Raw genomic sequence first — 13,105 nt, 5'->3', positions numbered from 1 at the left:
GTGCACGGTGAACATGGAACGTTCGACTTGGGTTGGTTCCGGGCGGGCGCTGGGGTGCTGTTTCCCTAGGGAGCGGGGGCGAGAAGGGAGCGAGGCCGCGCCCCGCCTTCAGGGGGCGAAGGCGGGGCGTGCCTTCGTGGCGCCGCACCTGGGCTCACGCACGACTGGAGACTCCGAAGCGCGGAGGCGGGAACGCCGCCCGGTGACGGCTGCTCTCGCCTCGCAGCGAGGCGCTCAGCCGCCGGAGCCCCCGGGCCGTGCGCGCGCCGTGTCGCCACCTAGCAGAACCCGCGCTCGGACGATGCCCGCCGGCGCCGGCCGCCCGCGGTCTCGCTGCAGAAGCCGGTGGACGTGGGGGCGCTCGGGTAGGCGAGGGCGGCTCGGGAGGGGGCCCCGAGGTGAGCATCCCCCGGTGGCGGGGCGGGCGGGCGGGCGGGCGGACTTGTGCGCCCGGGGATGCGGGAATGCGGCTGCCGCGTGTCCGTGGCGCTTTGGCCGTTGTAAAGGCAGCGTGGAAATTTTGCGGGACTGCTTCGCCTTGGTGGCTCTTGACTTATTTTGAACATAGTGCTGTTCGGGTCCCACAGTGCTGTGGGTGCAGAAAAGTCTGACCGACAGGTAGTTTAATATGAGCCAGTGCTTAAGCCCATCCATACTCCTCCTTTAAGGCAGTTTCCATCCTTGCCATGCTTGTGGTCGGATTCATTCTCTCTGGTTGCAATGCTCAGTTTGAGGTCCACGGTGGCTGTGTGGAAAACCTGTTTAGAAAGTGGGAAGGCGGAGGGTTACTGGTATTAGTTCCCCTTAAGTTAAACCTTGTGGGCTCCAAGTGCAATGTAACCCACTTCCAACACCCTAAGTGCATCGTTTGCTTTTTGGGATTGGAGATGAATGTGGAACTATTTCCAGTTATGAAGTCAAAGTAACACACAATTATAATTTAAGTTTTGAATGTCCTTTTTCACGGTTGTGTGTTAGGAATAGAGGGAATAGAAGTGATGCAAGTTTTAAGGGAAGTGTGATTGAGTTCACATCTAGGAATTGGTTATTTTTATTTATTAGGTATTCTTAAAAGATTTTAGGCTTCTCTCAAAATATATCATTGCTGATTGGAAAGGAGGGTATTTGAGACCAAGGGACTGAAGGAGTAAGTAGGGGTATTTTCAATGCTCTTGTCATGACTCACTTTCTTCAAAGCTTCTAATTTTTAAAGAATGTCTTGACCTTATTGCCCTGATATTTAAAATTTCTAAACTTCCTTATTCAGAAAGATGTCAACATTTTTGAGAGAATGCCTAAGCATTTTGAATACCCATGCACATTTTTCTTTTAAAATTTTTATTTAAAAATTCATATGACTTAATTATTTGTAGAGCTTATTTGTAGAGCTTAGTTGTGAACTAATAGGGAACATAGCATAACGCCTAGTTACATTCTCTGAAATTATAACTCTGGTGGCTAGTGATAATTTCAATTTTAGTATATGTCAGCCATATTTTATTTTTATAGTTTAACACCTTAAAATTTCATCATTTAACAATATTACATGTAGAATCATGTTGTACATCTAAAACGAATGTTATGTTAAACATATCTACATTAAAAATGTTTTATACAACCAGTAAAATATAATTATAGTACTTTTATTAATAAGATCTATAATAATAAAAGCATAATATGCTAATTAGACAAGACACCCGAACGCCCTTCCGACCTTCCAGATGAAGCCGGGGCTGCGAGGGCTGAGGCAAGCTGCTGCGGCTGTGAGGGCTGAGTCCCTTGCACGAATTTCGTGCATCGGGCCTCTAGTATCATCATAGTATTTAACTTAATCACAAATGACCTGAGATCACTTTTTCTGTCAGTACATTAACTAGTGTACTTGGACACTTTTAAGTTATAAATATGTTTTATTATTCTAAGGATGGCATACAATATCTGGATTGCAAACTTTTTAAATTAGGGAAAACAATCACTATTTTTACAATACCTGAAGATTAACTTTAGAAAAATTGGCAGTTTTGATTTTTGGTAAGTATATTACTTCTGTCTGCTTTTCCTGTATTCCAATTCCTCTCTCATTTCAAAATATCTTTGCTTTCATGAAGGATGATTTAGGGGATTTGAAGCACCTACATGTTATCCCATTAGATATTCTGGAATCTGATAAACACTGCCAATCCTAAATGTGCTGCACAGTGGGATTAGTTTTCATCTAAGTCTTACTTTTTATTCACACTTTTTTACTTACTTTATGTTCAAAAAGGAAGATTTTTTCAGTTCAATTTAACAAACATTTCGAGAACACCAGTATTTTATTGACTTGATGTGTTTATCACACAGGAGTGATTTGTTAGTACTTTGTAATAATTTCAGTTTTATGAAGTTAGTCCAGTAGTAGGGTTAGATTGACAGAGATAACTTTTTAGAAATAGCTGTATTTTACAAGGTGAGGTGCAGTTGTGTAATAAGGTGAGTATAGTTCAGGAAATTGTAAACTCAGAGTGAATTTGATGATTGCTTTAATGAGCAACTTTGCCTATTAGGATAGTCCCTAAAGTCTTGTAGGAATTCTATATCCTTCAAATGTATAATCCACTTAATACAAAGCCTTTGTAATTACTGCTCTTTAAAAGCTTTTCCTGAGTCTGTCTTTAATTACAACAGCTGAGACTCTGGCAAAGCTGCAACTACTGTTTGCACCAGTATGGCTGTAAATATGTGGACAATTAAACCCAAATCAGAACCTAATTTTGGTTTTGGATAGCTTTGGTAGTGATTATTGGATCCTAGATATACAGAAAAAAAGTATTTTGATTTTAGGTTTCTAAAAGGTTTAATCCACTGTAACTCAATTTGAGCATTTTAATGACAATAATGCAATAAGAGAACATCACTGATTTTATCTAAAACCTGTGTGAGCACACATGCATCAAGGGTGGGAAATACTTTCCTTTTGCCAGTGAAGGTAAAACTTCATTTTTTCACACTTTTTAAAAATAAATATAAAAGTTAGTACTGGTATAGTTACAGATTGAACAGCAAGACTGTAAAGTAAGAATGTGTGTATGTGTGCGCGTGTGTGTGTGGGGGGGGAATAAGGAAGAATGAGTAACATTATTTGTATTAAATCAGGATGAACCACTGTAATACTTTTTTCTAGAGGTTCTTGGGATACATGGACTTTAATGATTACTTGAAGCTGCTAATGGTTTGCAAAAAGAAAAAAAATGTGAATTTTGGTGAGGAAAAATATATGGCTTCATCTCTAAATGGTGTGAGCCACCCCTTCCCCAGAAGCAAATTTAGCATTAATGAACTTTAGAGGTTGCTTTTAGAGAAGCACATTTCAATTTCATAAACAGAAATAGCTAGATAGAGGCAGAGTTACGACTCAAACCTAGGTTTTGACTACCAGCCCTTTATGTCTTCCCTTAGTCCACATTTATTGCACCTTGTTGTGACTCCTCCCCCTTTTTTGGCATTTAAAAAAATCAATTTAATGCCATCAAAAGGAAATGTTGACTCTAATCCTGTTTGCCTTCACCCACTGTCCTGAGCCTTCATTCCAGGCCACATAGACAAGAGGACCAGCACCATGTGGATGGCAACCACTACAACAATAACATGATAAAAATAGCTGTCCTGCCCTAGCCAGTTTAGCTCGGTGGATAGAGCGTTGACCTCCAGACCAAAGGGTCCTGGGTTCTATTCCTGTCAAGGGCACATACCTCCGTTGCAGGCTCCTCCCCGGTCCAGGCCCTGGTCGGGTTCATGCAGGAGGCAACCAATCGATGTGTTTCTCTCACATCGATGTTTCTCTCTGTCTTTCCCTCTCTCTTCCACTGTCTCTAAAAATCAATGGAAAAATATCCTCAGGTGAGGATTAAAAAAAAAATAGCTGTTCCTATTGGACACCCCAAAGATGCCTTGAAAAACTTAAGATTTAGTGGTGAAATATAACCCAGTAGAGGTTCAGTGATCATTAAAGCTTGTGAAGAAAAGGAGAGTCTTCCCTTCCTCTCTGTAAAAAACCAATAAAATATATTTAAAAAAAAAAAAAAAGAAAAGGAGATTCTTCAGGGTAGATGTCAATGAACTTTTAATTTCTGAAGTCTGGTGGCTGCAATGAGTTCTTCCAGGCTTTACCAAGTCACCCCACAGCAGATCCTCCTAGACTGGGCTCAGTGGCCACACTCAGTTGGCTTAGGGAGCTACTAGTTGAGGTAAGCCACTGTGACCTTTTTTTTTTTTTTTTTGCTAAGTAAGTGTTCTGTGTTGTGATTTACAAGTAGAGCCTTGTTTCAAGCTCACATAAGCTTTTTAATTTATTTTTTAATTGTTGACAATATTACAGATCGTCCCTCATTTCCTCCCCCACTTTGCCTCCCTCCACTCAACGCTTGCCCCACCCTAGGCCTTGGATCTTAGCAGAGACTATGAGCATAAAACCAATTATCATCTGTAAAGGGAGATATAAACAAATATTTTAATATAAATAAATGAAAATATTGCCATAAATGTGCCATTAATATAATAGAACAAATAAAAACATGACAAAACTTGTATAAAATCAACAATTATTTGCTAGTAGAATTGCATATTGTAGTGGTGGTCAGGGAAGTCTATAAGCCCTTTGAACTTGGAATGATAGTCTTACGTTTTATACACCCTTTACATTCTGTGTGGTGTGTTTTGTATGAAGTCATATTTAGCCAAGTAATAGGAAGCAGCTTCAGTGAAAAAACAAATTTTAAAGAGAAGTTCCACAGCCTGGCCAGTGTGGCTCAGTTGGTTGATCGTCATCCCATGCACCAAGAGGTCTCGGGTTCGATTCCCAGTCAGAGCACATGCCTGGGTTGTGGGCTCAATCCTCAGTGGGGGGTGTTCAGGAGGCAGCTGATTAATGTTTCTCTCTCATCGATATTCCTATCTCTCTCTCCCTGTCCCTTCCTCTCCCTAAAATCAACTAAAAAACCATATCTAAAAAATAATAATAAAGAAAGAAAAGTTCCACAAGTCCATCTTTCTCTCTAGAAAACCCAAAATTTTTATGTGTTTGCCTTTGTCTGTCAAGCCCATATTAATCAGTTAAACCTAGGATTTTAGTTTTTGCAAATTTATACCTACCTATCTGGGGTATTTTGCCCATACAAATACAGACACTTTTATGTATGTTTGTTTTCTCTGAAACCTAAAAAGAAAACAGGCCTTCACAAGTTTGTTTTTAAAGAATGGAGGAATGTTAAATTACTAATAACATTAAACTATGAGATTTAAAAAGTTATACCTCCTCATTTGATTAAACATGCACTAATAATAGCCAACACTTACATAGCACTTTACTGTAAGTCAATCATTGTTCTATGTGTTGAGTATATTAATTCAGTTAATCAGTACAGCAGGAGAGTGTCGATTAACTGAATTGAATAAGTAGATATTTGTTTATTTTCCCACTTTTACATATGAAGAAAATGAAGCACAGAGAGATAAGATAACTGGTCCAAAGTTGCACAGTTAGTAAGGGACAGAATAAGATTTGGAACCAGGTGATCTAACTTTACCGAACTGTCTAAAAATATTTATCTTTAACCTATGGCATCAATAAGTCAAATAATTTCTTATAAAAACAATCTATTTGAACTACTTATGCTAAATTTTTTAAGGAAAATTACTTGCTACAAATTTGTTACCTGAAAAAAATCTAATGGCAAATTATTCTGTTTTGGTCACCTTATATTTAACATGACTGTCCAAAAGAAAGGGCTAAAATTTTAGTCTAACTGAAGAATAGTCTCACAAAAGAAAAATGATGCAAGTTTATTTCTCTGCTTAGAGTGATATGACAAGTATTCTAGCTATTTTTATTCTTTGGGACTCTATATTCAGATTTTGCCTACAGGTTCCTTTGAAGTCCTTTAAGTATCCAGTCCATCTATGAGGTGTAATCCCCACCAGGTTTGTTTCAGTATTTTAGACATTGCATGATTAAACTGCTTCTACAGAATTTTTGAGAGAACTGTTTGTTATATAAGTCAAGTAGAATCTTAAAATAAATTAGATGTTAGAAATAGACAAATTATATTAAAATCAATCCTTTTAGGAACATTAGTAAGGATGCACATTATTAACTTATTGCTAATAAGAAAGAAAATTGGATAATTGCTAGTTGTTAACCTTCTCAAATTTAAATATGCAAAACTTCAATTTTTAAATGAATATTTTTCCTCTTTCATAAAAAGGATGTATAGATAAATTTATTTAGGAATTATAATTGTGTAATCGTGTTTTCTGGACATGACTCCACTACCAATATAAATGATCCAGTATTAACTAGTTATCTTTAAAAAAAATTTTTTTTTATCTTTCTGGCCTCAGCCATACATTTTCTACTTTTAGGTTTAGCAGGACATAATAGGTGAAGTGTTTGGTAGCTATATTTTCCATACCAAGATGTGCAGAAAATGAAACTACTGTTGAATTCTTTGGACCAACACAAAAATATAGCATAATATTTTTAAATGAGAGGAATATCTTAAAAAGCAAGAATGAATCACAATTTAGATTAGAGGGAAATCGGAGGACTACTGTTGTTGTTTTTTTTAATTTATTTATTTTTTAAATTTCTTTATTGATTAAGGTATTACATATGTGTCCTTACTGTTGGTTTCCTCCTATTATTGTAGGAGGAAAGGTTGATTCAGTGTTGGTTCAGTCCTAGTTAGAAAGGTACCAAGCAATGCCTCTTGTATTACCTGTATAGTTATTTGTCCTACATTAATAAAAATTAGTTGTGTGGATTTTTAGATGTTATCAGTTTTAGAGATTATTTTGTTTGTTGGGGAAGCTAATTGATAAGTTTTCTACAAGGATTAAAGAAGGTGCTCTTATTATTTTTACTCTTCCAAGAGTTTTATGTTTTTAAGTCCCTTGAAAATTGTATGTAATTATCTTTAATCATCTGATTATTTCTTTGTATTTCCCTAATGTGTTTTAAAAAGTCTCATAGCTATAATAGTTTAGCTACTAATCTTATCCCTGTGCTTTCATAACAATTCCCTAACTCCTTTTACATATAATTTCCATCTGCTGAGCTGAGAATGCACTCAGTTTGGGATTATATTGAATAGACTGATCTATTCTTCATCTTCATAGCCCCTAGCACAATTAACGTCCATGTATCACACCCTTCTAATAACAGATCTAATTTCTAGGACTTTCCCTAGGCCCGTGGTCAGCAAACTGAGGCTCGTGAGCCACATGCGTCTCTTTGGCCCCTTGAGTGTGGCTCTTCCACAAAATACCACAGCCTGGGCGAGTCTATTTTGAAGAAGTGGTGTTAGAAGAAGTTTAAGTTTAAAAAATTTGGCTCTCAAAAGAAATTTCAATCGTTGTACTGTTGATATTTGGCTCTGTTGACTAATGAGTTTGCTGACCACTGCCCTAGGCAATCATCTCTCTATATCACTGTAGGGAGGACAAGAAATGGCTTTAAACTGGCAAAGGATTTACTTTCTTGCTGCTTTCATTTGCTTTTCCCTCTGTTTTCAATACAGTTACTTAGAGGAAGGTATTCTTTATGTTTAATAGTTGGGCTCACTGGTAGTAGCAATTACCCTCTTACTGTGTTAATCTGTGAGTATTATAAAACAAGATTTATATGTAGAGGATTTAGGTTTATATGTAACCCAACTTATTTTCCTTGTTGTGAAATAGGTTGCAAGTTATCCTTTGATTGTTTCTCCTTTGTGGTTCTGTTTTGGTCAAGCCAGTCAGAACTTGAGCATTTAAGGCTGAAGGAAGGACTAGGACTAGAGCAGCGGTCGGCAAACCGCGGCTTGCGAGCCACATGCAGCTCTTTGGCCCCTTGAGTGTTCTAACGCCACTTGTTCAAAATAGACTCGCCCAGGCCGAAAACCGACTTTTGCGCATGGGCCACGACGTTTCAATCTCACTGTACGTGCGCGCACGTGGTATTTTGTGGAAGAGCCACACTCAAGGGGCCCAAGAGCCGCATGTGGCTCACGAGCCGCGGTTTGCCGACCACTAGACTAGAGGATTGAGTTAGTGAAGAGTTGAGCTATTATTTCTCCTTTCTCTGTAGCCAGGATGACCTTGGCCTCTTTGTGGAACCTGATCTATTTTTACCAAAGCTCCTAGACTCCAAAGGCAAGCCATGGGATTCCTAACCTTTGGGGGGACCTTCACTTTAATTATTCCCCTGACGAAAAGCAGTTGGACTGGAAATTCCCTTTCCCATAGCTTAGGCTCTTGGGATAGTCTTTAAAGCATGTAAATTACTTTAACTTGACTCTCATTTGACTGTGTATATTATTAGATACAAGATCCTCCTTGGGCCTCAAAGGAGATTGCCCAAAAGTTTTAGAGAAATTCACCCATACAAAACAGGACATTAAACACAAAATTAGGACTGCAGAGTCACCACAAAATCATGGAAATCTTTGAATACTAGTTTTTGCTTCTAGTTTATGAAACCCCTCATATTGGAGGTTGGTTGATCCAACACAGACAACTGAACATTGGTTATTGTGATAAAATAGTTAAACCACATTGTTTAAAGCAGGTGTCCTCAAACTACGGCCCTCGGGCCACATGCGGCCCGCCGAGGACATTTATCCGGCCTGCAGGGTGCCGCTGCCTGTCCTGCTTAGCAGCCGACTCGTCCCGGGCCCTCAGTGCGCATAGGAATTTGTTCATAGTTTGTTTTTTGTTTTTTTTTTTTTGTTTTTTTTAATTGTTTGAAGTATTACAAATAGTAGTATATATGTCTCCTTTTTTTTTTTTCCCCATTGACCTCCCCCCAGCCTCCCCTTCCCCCCAGTACATGCCTTTACCTGCCCCCCCCCCCAGTGTCTTGTATCCATTGGTTATGCTTATATGCATGCATACAAGTCCTTCGGTTGATCTCTTACAGCCACCCCCCCCAACCGCCCCTGCCTTCCTGCTGTAGTTTGACAGTCTGTTAGTGCTTCTTTGCCTCTGTATCTATTTTTCCCCCATTTCTTTCCTTTAAAAAATCTTGCCTCTGCAGACTAGAAATAAACATATAATAACAAAAAATGTTTGAGTCCCAATTTCAATGTCCAACAGTTCTGAGTCCCCATTTCAATGTCAAACAGTTCCTTATGTGTACATGTCAGCAATGATATCTGGATGGTGGGCACATGGTGGCAATGCAGGTCCGACCCTCTCTGGTTTGGTCCTAGGCAACCTTCTGCGACACACAGCTGCTGACTGCTAGCTTGGCAAGGCGTCATCAGTGTCTTCCATCTCTGGACTGTTTCTCCTCTTGTCTTCGTGGTTGGAGCAGTCCTGTCAATTCCTCTCTGTTGCAGGAATCCACATGGTCTTGGAGTTGTTTTCTGAAAATATACAAACATATTCTCGACCAAAAGTTAATAAAGGAATCTTTTCTATATAATTGATTTGGGATCCTTTTTATTTTTGCCCAAATGATTTTCCTTTGTCTTATTTAGACACCATGAGTGTTTTTCATGGGTGTCTTGCTGTTAGCATTACAAATGAAAATTAATTTTGTAAAGTAAAAATTTTCTAGATGTAATTTACTTATAGGATATTTTTCCTTACATGATATTACCCTACTATCCCCCTTTTTTTGATTAATGGAGGCTTTTGTAAATTTTATAATGCAGTCTTGATAACTTTAAATTTTAATTTTTTGCACAAAAATATGACTGCTTTAGTTTCATTGCATGTTCAGGAATTTTACCATGAGATGAACTACCAATAGAAATTTTAGTTAACACTTTAGGAACAGCTTTTTGTCCAGTACAATTAAATTTTCTTGAATATTCACTTATTTCAATTAGCCTATTTAAATTAATCTGAAAACTTGATTATTATTTTACTGTCAAATTTAATACTCTACCAACAATCTTAGTTTACCCTGTAAATATTAGTGGAAAGGATTATTTGCATTCTTGAGTAGGCCCTGAGCATTCCTGGTGCTAGGCTGGATTTAGATATAGGGCAGCTGCTGTCGGCCAAGTCCATAGTTTTTTTTTAAAACTATAGTCCAGCCCTCCAACGGTCTGAGGGACAGTGAACTGGCCTTCTGTTTAAAAAGTTTGAGGACCCCTGGTTTAAAGGATAATCCCTTTCTTGCCTATTTTCTTTGCCCTAAGAGTAGCAGAGTAAATCTCATCAATAAATATAAGTGAATAAGCCTTAAGAAATGTGCTGGTAGTCCTGCCTGGGTAGCTTGGCTGGTTAAAGCATCATCCCAATACACCAAGGTTGCAGGTTCGATCCCTGGTCAGGGCACATACAAGAATCAACCAATGAATGCATAAATAAGTGGAACAACAAATCAGTGTCCCTCCCTCTCCCCACCTCCCCCATCCTTATTCCTTCCCTCTCTCTCTCCAAAACAAATAAATACTTTTTTTTAAATGTGCTGGTAATCCTTAGACTTTTTCCTTTCTGAAGTGCCCAAATTTTATTCGGCCTGATGATCTAGATTGATGGTTCTCAAACTGTGGTCCCTGGACCATCAGTGTCACCTGGGAATTTATAGAAATAAAAATTCTTTGGCCTCAGTTCGGTCATACTGAATTGGAAACTAGAAGTGGAACCCAGTAATCTGTGTTTTAATAAGCCCTCTCAGTGATTTTGATATATGTTAAAGTTTGTGAAACACTAACCCTAGGTCACCAGGGATGAACCATGGTTTTTTACTTTGCTAGTCCATTGCTTTAATATAAATACCTTACCACTCAACTGGATATTGCTGCCTATGTGAATACTACCGTAGGAATAGGCAACCTCTGTTATTAGTATTACATTAAATACTGTTATTCGTATTATATTAAATACGAATAACAGTATAAAAGTTGGTACCCAGTATAAAAATTATTGGTATCCTCACAGTACTTTTCTACTTCCTTATCTTTCCTTCTTGCTGAATGCCTGGAACAAGGTAGCTGCTTGGTAAATCCTTGTTAAATGAATTCAATGCCTGCCTCCATTCCTCCCCAAAAGGCAAAAACTACATCCTTTTTTTTTTTTTTTTAATTCTTTCTCAGCAGGTGTGTTAAAGCCAGAAAGTCAAGTTCCCAGTGAAGACTATTTCTTTCTCCTAATAGTGACACTAGTTGAAAAAGATCACTGGTATTAAAAATAAAAAAGAAGTGGAAAAAATAAATGGTTCTTATGTAGCTGATTGGATGCTTTCCTCAGAATTATCTACTTGTAGATCTCAAACTTAGCTTACATCAGAATCACCTGGAGAACTTGTCAGGTCATGGATTGTTGGGCCCTATTTCTAAAGTTTCTGTTTCAATAGGTCTAGGATTGTTTAAAGGATAATCCCTTATCCTTTAAACAATCCAGAAGATTTGCATGCCACATATACTGATGCTTCTGGTCTAGAGACCACAGTTTGAGAATCACTGCCCTTAGTTCACTAAGACCAGAAATATAGGTAATTTCATGAATGTGAATGTTAGTTCCTTGTGCTTGCATAGCCAGTGTTCCATAATTGGAAAGTACAGTATATACTTGGATAACACACTTACTGAATATTTTTTTTTTCTAGAGGTGTTGGTTAAGATCTTTTTCAATACAAGACCTTTTTTTTTTTTTTTTAAGGCTTCTTTAAAAACTGACTAAAAGCTCACTATCTAAATAACTGAATTTAATTTAGTGGTATAGATTCTTTACCCAGATCTTGCCACTCTGATCACTTCATTTCTGTTTCTCTGCTTTTTTTCACCTCAAGTTTTGTTGAAAGTTTAGCTAAGCTACTCCATTGTATTGCTACATCAGCATTCATTTTGTTTGGCCAAGCAGCCTGCAGTGACCTTAAACTGACACTGATCCTTCTCTATAAGTGCATGCCCTCAGTAGCAGCCCTCAGAGTCACAAGCAAATGGAAATTTCTGGTATGACTTCTCCAACACCCCTCGTGATCAACAGTCTCCTTTGTCTCCCATTGCCTTCCCCTTATTCTCCGCTTAGAAAAGACCCCATGTAACTTACCAAAACCCTGCTCTTTTGATTTGAGTTACCCAATTCAGCCAGGAATCCCAAAGCACTCCACCCATTAACCCTCATAAAGGCAATGCTCTGGGTCCTGCCTCTCTGTCTGCACTCTGCCTTGAGCTCCCACATGGTCCCTTGAGGCATGTTAGGAACCCGTGAGTAACTAACTACTCTATTTCAATTCCTCTTGGTGGTCTGTTGTTGAACCTTGACTCACCATCTGGCACCCTGTGCTCCACTTAATGGGTGTTAATTTGACAAATTCATAACAAGCTTACTTAATTTTCTAAAGTAATTTTATACCCTAACATATATTACTTGTGTATCTTATAAGTTGATATTTGCCTCTCTATTTTCTGTCCTTAAATACAACAGGTCCTAAAGAATGGAAAGATGACATTTTTGTTTTGGATTTTTTTTCTCACAACTAAACACAAGATTGTCACTTCTTTTTTAAAAATATATTTTATTGATGTTTTACAGAGAGGAAGGGAGAGGGATAGAGAGTTAGAAATATCGATGAGAGAGAAACATCAATCAGCTGCCTCCTGCACACCCCCTACAGGGGATGTGCCCTCAACCAAGGTACATGCCTTTGACTGGAATCGAACCTGGGTCCCTTCAGTATGCAGGCTGATGCTCTATCCACTGAGCCAAACCAGTTAGGGCAAGATTGTCACTTCTGTTCTTGTATAACACATTCTAACCATCTCCTGAAACAGGTTAAAATGAGGTAAAACTGAGGCTTCCCCCCACCCAACTCTTTCATAAGCCTTTTTTTCTTGCTAAATGGATAGTTTTTAAAGAAGAAAATCTGAAATATATCAATGAAAGAATTCTTAGATTTAATTGTAACATTAGTTGAATATTTTCAACCATGTCCAGACAAATACATACTTCCCTCTGCAGATTAAATTTAGAGTTACTATCCTGGATAGTTCTAGAAAAGAAAAAAAGGCATTGGCAGTTTAGTTTTTCTTTTTATGGAATATCTCCCACAAATTTGTGGAAAGGCTTACCAAATCAGTACCTTTTCTGTTAAAACCTCTGGTTGGTGTTGCTCTGTAATTTAATTATCCCC

The 13,105-nt window shown here is 38.3% G+C and overlaps 1 protein-coding gene across 1 annotated transcript in view; it reads left to right on the top strand.

The window, feature by feature from the left end:
- Positions 1-288: 288 nt before the first annotated feature.
- The window catches only part of TEX15 (testis expressed 15, meiosis and synapsis associated), a gene marked incomplete at its 3' end in the record, with an annotated part of 94,290 nt that continues 81,473 nt past the window's right edge, over positions 289-13,105 (top strand). The window contains exon 1 of the mRNA XM_080659014.1: positions 289-365. The remainder of the gene's footprint in view (positions 366-13,105) is intronic.

Source organism: Plecotus auritus (genome assembly GCF_963455305.1).
Source record: "Plecotus auritus genome assembly, chromosome: 3".
NCBI classification, from domain to species: Eukaryota; Metazoa; Chordata; class Mammalia; order Chiroptera; family Vespertilionidae; genus Plecotus; species Plecotus auritus.
This window is presented reverse-complemented; position numbering and strand designations above follow the sequence as displayed.